Source organism: Achroia grisella, unplaced genomic scaffold (genome assembly GCF_030625045.1).
Source record: "Achroia grisella isolate CSIRO2021 unplaced genomic scaffold, CSIRO_AGI_Agris_v1 utg1090, whole genome shotgun sequence".
Lineage (NCBI taxonomy): Eukaryota > Metazoa > Arthropoda > Insecta > Lepidoptera > Pyralidae > Achroia > Achroia grisella.
Window position 1 is genome coordinate 1,058,140 of NW_026712574.1, and position 8,210 is coordinate 1,066,349.

Consider the following 8,210-nt stretch of genomic DNA (forward strand, 5'->3'; position numbering starts at 1 on the left):
GACCAGGGGTCCCTATAGATTATAGTACAGTCGTGTTCAACAACTATAACTGCATTAGTGTAGTAGTAGATTGATAACGCCGCAAGATATTAAATCGGTCATATGTATAGAACTTATGTGTGACGGCCTCGGCGGTCTAGTACACCGCCTTACTGGTCGCGGGTTCGATTCCTCGTACGCCACAAACATTTGTATTCATGAGTATGATTGTTTGTATCGGTCTGGGTATTTTCCATGTATAATATGTATGTATTTACGAAAAAAAAAACATATCTGTGTATTTGTATCAGTTGTACCCATAACACAAGCTTTAGGTAGCTTAATTTGGGTCTAGATGGCGCTGTGTGAATTGTCCTGAGATTATTTATTTATGTGTGTGCATTGATGTTAAATAAATAAAATAAATATCATTTGGAGATAGTATTACATCCCCACTCTATATTATTAAAATCATAAAACTTACATAACATTTGACCCAGTCTTGCCCCGAACATGTGACTTTGGGCATCTGCTTGTCGAACTGCGTTACCTCTTTTGCGAAAGGGTCCAGCTGTGGGATATCACAGCCTGTACCTTTATCCAATTTTAATTCTTCTTGTAATCTATTTTCAATATACCTGTAAATATAGAGTTATAATTTAATGCAGCTTTATATATTATAGATATAATTAAAATCATTCTTTCTAATATTATAAACGCAAAAGTTTGCGAGTATGGATGGATGTTTGTTACAGTTTCACGCAAAATTGCTGAACAGATTTTGATGAAACTTTACAATAATTAATTTAAAAGATATTACGTAAATTGAGCGAAATATAAAGTAAGTGCGATGCAGACGAAGTTGCGTGGGTCAGCTAGTGCATGTGTATATATATCACGACATTTCATACGGTTAGTAAGAACCATTGTCCACCTCAGTTTTTTTAAACGACAATTATGTGACACACAACAAGATAACAAACAGACAGATATATTTTTAAACAAAACATTTTAAATTATGCAACTACAATAAACTATTGACAAAAACCAAATGTTCATGCAACTTACAGAATTACTAGTAAATGGTATACCACACAAGAGACTGAACCATTATAGTAAACAAATAAAGCTTAAATTTGATTGACGATAAATTTTGAACTTTCCGTACTAAATTGGTATACCAATTCCATAACACAGGAAACTGAACCATTAGTACAAACAAACAAAGCTCAAAATTGATTGATATAAATCTATGAATTTTCCGTACTAAATTGATCACGTGGCCAATGTAGTACGGAAAGTTCAAACGCAGTTATATAAAGGTTAAAATGAACAATTTTAATATCGACTTTGCTTTATTTTTTTTTATGCATGATAATGAATTGGTGCACCCGTATGCGCTAAGAGTTCACGCTGGCGGGACACCAGTGTAGGGTAAGATGAGCATGAGATCAGGTCAGTTAGCAAATTGTGACCAATTTATTAGAGCACAGCTAGTACCTGTGCCCACGACTTCGTCCGCAAGGAATAGAGGACGAATGAGGAATTTCCCTTTCATCCACTATTTTATTTTACCCCCTTATGGGTAAAATTCGAACAAACTTTTAATGTCATATTGATAGTCAAAAGCTTAAAAAATAAGTTTCAAGCTTCTAGCTTTAAAAATAACGATACATCAATAGAACGTTTCATCTCCTCTTTCAACCCCTTACAACCCTTTCTTTGCATTAAAAAGTAGCCTATGTCCTTTCACGGGGTCTAGACAATCTGTATACCATTTCATTTAAATGGGTGCAGTTTTGGCGAAAAGCGAGACAGAAAGACAGACAGTTACTTTCGCATTTATAATATTAGTAAGGTTTTATCACAATGGTTTCCAAAGGGAACCGCGTGGAGGATAACTTGATATAGCACTTTGCTAGCAGTGGGGTTATTAATCCACATTACTAAGAATCCTGATTCCCCTACTTTGCTTTACTGGGACAGGTGTTCGGTTCCTTGAATTGAATCAATGACGTTCATCCGTCATACTCGTGAACGAGTGCTGCTTGTCTGCTCTTAACACTACGACTGATTTAATCTTATTGTGTTTTTATATTTGGGCCTAAATAAATTAGTGCTGGTTGGTAGTTTGTATTCACACGTTACGACTTGTAAAATGTGAACTTACAAGGATTGTTTAAAAGAGCAACACACAAGTTTCTTGCTTATTCTTCTTGTGATGAGACAGCTTTCAGAATAAGCGGTAGATTTAAAAAAAATGTTGACTATTCAAAAGTGCTTCAATGTAAGTTTATTTTAATAAATGATTTTCTATTCTATTCTATTCTATACAGGGGTGAAAGGGCATTGTTAGTAATGTGGACTGTTGACCCCACTGCTAGCAATGTACCATGTCAGGTTGACCTCCACGCGGTTCCCCCTGGAAACCATCGTGATAAATTCTTGGTGAATTTGTCACGATAGGCTAACTGACCTGACCTCATGCTCATCTTATCATCTTCTACTAGAGCCCCGCCAGCGTAAACCGTTAGCGCAGGCGAGTGCACCATTCCATTATCATCCTTTAAAAAAAACCTGTGTAATAATGTACAACTGGGGACAGGGGCGGAGCGTGAATTTGTTGGGCCCTGGGGTAAATCTACTTAGAGCCCTACATAATTTGATTACTCAACTAAAAAATACACTGATCAAAAACAAACGACTAGAAATTTCCCGTTCCTTTCAATAGACACTTGCATGTAGATAGATATATAGATAGATCGTTTATTTGTTTGTTACTAATCACACACAACATGTTCATAAGAATATAAAATACATAATACAACATAAGATTTATAAAATTGTGTTATTATGTGTGATCTGTAGCAATACAAAAAGGTCGAAGCTCAGCGTGGAACATTGTTCAGGGAATGTATGTGAACATGTGTTGATTGATCTCAGGGTTGCCAATCTTATGATAGATTTTTTAACATTCTAGATATTTTTTTGTATTCTAAATAACGTTTCAGTGGGGACTGGGGGCCCTTTGTATCCTCGGGGCTTGGGCTGCAGCCCACAGAGCCCTTAGATGGATCCTCCCCTGATTGGGGAGAAGAGGATTGTTAGTAATGTAGACTAATAACCATTGCTAGCAATGTAAGGTACAAGGTCAGGTTGACCTCCACGTGGTTCCCTGGAAACCACCGTGATAAATTCACTGTGAATGTACCACAATGGGCTGAGATGACCCCAAAATTCAAAAATCATTTATTCATGTAGGAAGTTTTAGCCGCTTATGAACTTCAAATTTTTATATTATCATTTTAATTTTCCCTACCGTCCCTGCCATCATCATGCTCATGTTGTCATCCTCTACTGGTGCCCCCCGCCATCCTCTACCGTTATCGCAGGCGAGTGCACCATACCATTATCATATCATTAATAAAAAAATGTACACCTTAATACTAATCTATACTAAATAAGCAATAACAAAACTACTTACTGAATAATGGACTCTCTGAAAAGCAAAATAAAGAACAATCTCATTAAATCTCAATTACAAAGAACACTACTATTAGAATGCATGCAAAATATTGCAAACTATTTTAACTAAGCAAAACATACAGGGTACATACCATGCTACTGTTACATATATATGCGTATGTGTATATGTGTGTAAATATTTATTTAATATTATGTATTATATATAATTATTTTAAAGAGGGTATGACATATTGATGTGGATGGTTATAAGAGCAGAGGAAGATCGAAAAAGATATGGATGGACTGTGTGAAAAATATGGTAAGAAAGGGAGTAAAAATGAAATGGTTGCGAACAGAGATGAATGGAAGAAAAACATTACGACGACCGCAAATAAATGTGATAAGGAAGAAGCAGATAATGATGTATTATATGTATATGATTATGAACTAAATCTGAATCATAGTTTTTTTTACATAGTTATTTTAAGTAATATACATATATTTTTTTAACTGCTGGTTGACTAGAGAAAATGCTTCAAGGGTCCGCCATACGCATTTATATTTGTGTAATTGTGCATTAGTTTTAATGATATATATATATATATATATAGTTTTATGGAAGAAAATGTGATAATACTGGCAATTACATACAGCAAGGTGGCAACACATAAGTAGATTGATGGAAAGAGTTTTAAAAGTTTAATTCCAATTACAGTAAAAAAGTTTTTTCTAATGTAATTTTAATGCCAAATAAGCTTACGGCCTATCTGATGGTAAGTGGTAACAGTGAAGATAAACAGCATTATCATGTGATATCGACGATACCACTCATGCTAATGCTATTTTTTTAAATACATGATGGTGATAAATAAAAAAAATTAAATATTAGGACCCCAAGATACCACAGTCAATTTAAAAAAATATTTGATTGGTGGATTTTGCCACCACCATCTTGCTGGCAGGACACCAGATAGTAAGATGAGGATGAAGTCTCATCAGTTAACCCATCATGACAACCACCGTAAAAAGTCTGGTAAAATCCGATAATAAAGTAATTTAAGCTGTATATTTACAATTATGCATTTGCAATCCACTCATTCCTGGGGTGTCCTGAATTATAAAAAACCAATCTATAATAATCTTAAAAAATAATAAGAAGTGTTTGTTGGTAATTTTAAATTAACAGCTTTTCACTAAATGCATATGAAAGTATATACAGTACTTACCTACATCGAAAAATGTATGACTGTTTGTTCTTGTTAATCTCTGAAACCAATTTTGATGGGACTTTCACTCGCAGATAGTTAATGATATAAGATGTAAGTCAAGCTAATTTTATTTAAGAAATTTTAATTATTTTCATAAAAAAAAATCAATCAATTCCAGACAGAGATAGACAATTCAGCTAGTTTTATAATCTTGATTGTAATCAAGCAAGAGGACCAGCTGAGTTTCTTGTCAGTTCTTCTCACCTCGATAGCACTTTGAACTGACGGTAGATTTAACATATCAAACGTCTGTAATAGACTTACATGAATAAAGATATTTTAATTTGGTTTTTTATTTGATAATTGATAAATCAGCCCCTATAAAATACCTTTCATAAGCCACCTATATAGAAGCTATATTTTTATTTATTTTAATCATTGTTACTCAGGACACCCTTCAATACCAGAATATGAATCCATTACCTGTTCAGTTTGGTCGGTTCTTAAAATATTAGAGATGTGTTGTCCAACAATTCTACGAAGACTAACATTCCCAAGCTTTGCTTTGCTGACAGAGTTACAATACAATGCAAAAAAAACAGTGTAAAATACCTTGCGTTAATCGAATAAGTTATTTAATTTAGAAAATATATGATTAGACTATAACCAATAAAGTTTAGAGAAAAAACATTGATTATTGGTTAAAATGAATAAAACATAAATGTTACTGAAAAACAAAGGAAAAAGGAAAACGTTAGAGAAAAACATTTTTTCAATGTTAAAATTTTTAAATAATAAATGTTATTTCTGTTATGTTTTTCTTTTTTTTTTTCGGGCAATATTTTATTATAGGCGCATTGTTTTTCAGTAAAAAAATCTTTACTTAATATAAAATGAAGTCGCTTCCGCTATCTGTTAGATGTTTTAAACTACACAACGGATTTTAATGCAGTTTTTAGCAATAGATAGAGTGATTACGGAAATAGGTTTATATAACATATACACCATGCGTAGTCGGATGGACAGCTAGTTTATTATATATTCTAAATATCTAACCTTTTATTTAGAATTATTATAGTAGTACAATTATTGTAAAACAATTCACAATTAGTTCATTTATCTATTAAAAAAACTATGTTTCGAATAACTACGTTATTTTAGTTATATATTAAAGGAAAACTGTTCAATTAGTAATGTTGGTGCCCACCACCAATAAAAAGCATAAAAAGCGGTAATTCTCAAAAAAAGTATATGACTACACAAAAGTGCTTATAATAATTTTACTTGAATATATGTAATCTATTTCTACTTCTAATTTAATGTAAGAGTTGATAGATAATGTACAAAAAACTGGAATTCGAATTTGTCGGTTTGTTTGTTTCCTTTATTAAATACTTGTTCTATACACATTTCAAACACAAGGGTATTAATTTTATTTATTAATTATATTATATTATAATATAATATACGATTTACATACAGTATATTTGAACGTCCCTTTGCATCTTGTTCTTTGTCTCCAAAATTTTAATTAAAAAAATAAAAATCATTTTTAACATGCCTGCAATATTCTTATAAATAATTCGAATTCCATTTTTTTTCTATTCAACAACAAAAAAAACAAACAACATCTATTTATTTATCAAAACAACAACAGAATCATGCACATGATAAACAATGTCAATGAGAAAATCGGCTTTTAATAAAAAAAAAATATATATATATATTGTATATATATTTAAAAAATATCTTTCTATTATCGCTGATTTTATTTTAATTTATTGTTCTGCTTTTTTAAAGATATAATTTCTAAAAACATGTTTTAAACGAAAATAATTTTATAATTTAAATAAAAAATTTCGATATTAGTGTTTTTTCAATATTTACAAAAAAATGTTAAAGTAATACGTTTATAAGGGCTAGGAAATATTCATAAAACTGTTTTTGGGATGTTCAAACATTACTTCAGCAGTAATGAACACATATGGGCATGTGGTATTCATAGGGCCATCTGGCAAATGATAAGCTAGCGGTAAATTTCAATGTAGAATAAAAAATAGAGATGTATGCATTATCAATATTTTTATAAATTGAATATATCCACTCATCAAGTGCATGATAAGCTCATGGGTCAAATTGAATTAACACCCTAATACGAATAAATAAAATAGATTTCTTTCGGACTACTCTAATGCTGTTGGCCACAGCTAGCCTTTACAGCTTCACCGGACAATAGGGGGCAGTGCAGATGGCACTCCAAACCAAGAGTAGGACTTATGGAGCGGCTGAAGGCCAACTCCCGCCTGACGGATACGACGCAGTCTGAGGGGCTCCGCTAGGGATTTTAACCACGGCTCGGGCCGTCGTAATTTCGATCCCCGTTTGAATTCGATGGGACGAATGTCTTTTTGTAATTTCAAATTAACAGCTATTCACTAAATGCATATGAAGACATGTACGGTATAAATGAATGTTTATTTTGAATATTAATTAATTATTATAATTTTACTGTACATCGTTCTAATAATGACGCTATTGAGTATCACGTGTCTTATGTTCTTATTTTTATGAAAAACCGTTATCATGAACAATATTTTTCATTTTTATTTAAATTAAATTATATTAAATCAAATCAAATCTAATCAATACAAATCAAATCAAATAAAACAAATCAATTTAAAATAAAGTAGCAAAACCATTGCGGTCTGGGTGATACCTTCTGGTGATGTCAAGATCGGCTTCCTTGGAAGGTCATTGTGCAAGCTAACGTACACAATCAGCCCCACTATACAAATGATGATGAAGACCTGATTTCTTCGCGACCTGTACCATCGCTTACTTCTTGCCCCCATCCGGAAACTGAAACCAATAAATATTGCATGCAATCTATACATATAAATAAAATTGGAGTGTCTGTTGGTAATAGTGAAATAACCGTTTTTACTACATGCATATGAATATAAATACGGTACAATACGCCAAAATAACATTTTTTTTTAATTTTTTTGTCTGTTTGTTTGTTCCGGCTAATCTCTGAAATGGTTGAACCGATTTTGAATTGACATTCAATGTTAGACAACGACACCTATATTAATGTACAATATAAAAATAAAAAAAAATAAAAACCAATTGAGTTTCTTGCCAGTTTTCCTCAATTGAATCTGCATACTGAACTGGACGCAGGGCAAAAATATTTATACAAAAAGTTGATGTTCAATAAGTACTACTGTACTTTACAAGACAAGTGCGGGACTGAATAACAGTTAAAATAAAATATCATAGTATCAGAGAAAATAATAATCCATTATTTAGATAAAAAAATTACAAATTGAGACTGCTCCTATTTGAAACCAAGTTGAAGAAAACTTTTGTACAAAAACATTTCGCATTTAATAATAATCACTAGTCCTGTATAGTTAACTAACTGAATAGTTCGGAAGTGAGTCGAACTACGTGAACTAGTGCACAGACAACAATCATCTTTGAGTTTAGTTCGTTTCATGAAAAAATATAGCGTACCAAAAAATAATACAACATTGAGGCTACGTAAAAATACTC

At 32.1% G+C, this 8,210-nt stretch overlaps 1 pseudogene; it reads right to left on the reverse strand.

The window, feature by feature from the left end:
• Positions 1–7,504, reverse strand: part of LOC131848547 (uncharacterized) — a 28,199-nt pseudogene extending 20,695 nt beyond the window's left edge.
• Positions 7,505–8,210: the final 706 nt, after the last annotated feature.